Source organism: Etheostoma spectabile, chromosome 15 (assembly GCF_008692095.1).
Source record: "Etheostoma spectabile isolate EspeVRDwgs_2016 chromosome 15, UIUC_Espe_1.0, whole genome shotgun sequence".
NCBI classification, from domain to species: domain Eukaryota; kingdom Metazoa; phylum Chordata; class Actinopteri; order Perciformes; family Percidae; genus Etheostoma; species Etheostoma spectabile.
The window spans coordinates 20,129,601-20,131,402 of NC_045747.1; the positions used below are offsets into that span (position 1 = coordinate 20,129,601).

The window sequence follows — 1,802 nt, forward strand, 5'->3', positions numbered from 1 at the left end:
GTAGAGGAGACTGAACCCCTCTGCACCGCTTTACTTCTGTCTCTCCAGGAGGGACTTAGGAAACGTCTCCTGTAAGCGAGGAGATGTGAATACTTCAGTGAAGGCTACTTGTGTTTTATGTTAAAAAGAAAGTATGTAATAGGTGTGACGTGTAGTGTTCCATGTACATACTGTACCTCTGCTGTAGGGTCACTAACGTAGCTTGGAGAGATTGTAGGCCGTGTCTGGAAGGACGATTGACTTGAATTAGCTGCTCAGGGCAGACTGGACCTTTCTGTTAAGGTCAAAGTGGAAAATAATTTGAGGTTTGGTGTTTTTTTTTGTTGCCTTATATGACTTAAGAGTGCGCTCACTTACAAAAATGATGTGCTCTTTGTTCACCTTCAGTGCTGCTTATGTTTCTGAAAAAGCAATAAAACTTGAAATGTAAAAAAAAATAAAGTCTTGGTTTTATTTCTTCTAGAAAGCAGCAGAAGTGAGACGACACATCTGAGGATTAAGTAGCGTTTAATAGCACTTCAGGAAGTCCTGCATCACAGCAGCCATTGTACAACTCACTTTTAATAAAGTTCTACAATAATATGTTGTATCTGTGAGGTTTAAATCACACCGGCCTAATCTCAAGGAGGAAGAGACAACAGTTGGGTTACACATTTAGTTTTACATTGGTTCCAAATAAACGGATTCTCGCAAATATTCTAAAAACATTTTCTCATTCAAAAATAAACCCGTCAGGTTTTATGAAACCTGCTAGATGGAAGCCCTGAGAGCAAAGGGAGAACAAAAAAGATCTGGTGACCCATTTTAAAAAGAAACGGGACCTGCATGGGCTCTTAACTTAATTTTAGGGTTACTTGTTTTACTTTGTTTAAAAGTTTTTTAAGTGGGCTTGCTAAACTTTGTGCTTTTTTTCTTCTTCTAATTAACTGATACATTTTTGAGAGGGGGAGATAAAAAAATAAAGCGAGCAGTAGATGACTTCATAAAGGCAGAAGGATGAGAGGAAATGATGGAGCGACAGGTTGAACTGGATGTGAGCTGCCAACAATGAATTATAATAGACTCTAAAACTAGCCACTGACCAAAATAAATAAACTACCAGTGATCATGTCCTGGGACTGTTTGGAGATTTTCAACACAAGGAACTGAAACGAGAAACTTAAGTGTCCACAACAGGGTCAGGAGAAAAGGCAACTTCAAATCCCATAGTGCATTGAGCTTTTATTTTGGATAAATGTCAACATTGGAATCATCTTTTAGATTGTGGATAAATTCAGCATATTTACTGCAACGTTTGGTTTCTGAGTGCAGCTGGAAAGTGTCCTGCAGTATGGAAACTGGCTGTAGTCTTCTACATAACCGCAGCCGCTGGGGCTTATGGGTAGGGTAGTATTTAGAGCAATTTCACATGGAAAATGTAATTTCTCACAAACAGCTGAAACATTTCATAGAGAAAATGAACGTATTTTAGAGCGCTACAAATAAATATATATATTTTTGAAATAATTGTAGATTACTTGAACCCAGATTTTCATTCACATCTATTCTTTTTTTGTTTTAATTTGTCATACTATAGTATCTGTAGACTGTCCTTGGTTAATTCCACATTTATTTTGTCTATAAAATGTCAAAGTAGTGTACCAATTTTCCATAGTTGAAAGTGACGTCTCGAAAATGCTTCTTTTGTTTTGGCCAACAGTGCAGAACTTCAGTTTATGATCATATATGACAACAAAAAGTACCAAATCTTCCACATTTAAAAAGCCACAAATGAATCATCATTGGGACTTAACCCCCCCCCC

At 37.3% G+C, this 1,802-nt stretch overlaps 1 protein-coding gene across 2 annotated transcripts in view; it reads right to left on the reverse strand.

The window, feature by feature from the left end:
* Positions 1-490: 490 nt before the first annotated feature.
* Positions 491-1,802, reverse strand: part of LOC116702948 (myosin-11) — a 39,474-nt gene continuing 38,162 nt past the window's right edge. For both annotated transcript variants that reach the window (XM_032537504.1, XM_032537503.1), the window contains exon 43: positions 491-1,802. This exon is cut by the window's right edge and continues 390 nt beyond it. The gene's annotated coding sequence lies outside the window, so the exon portion shown is untranslated.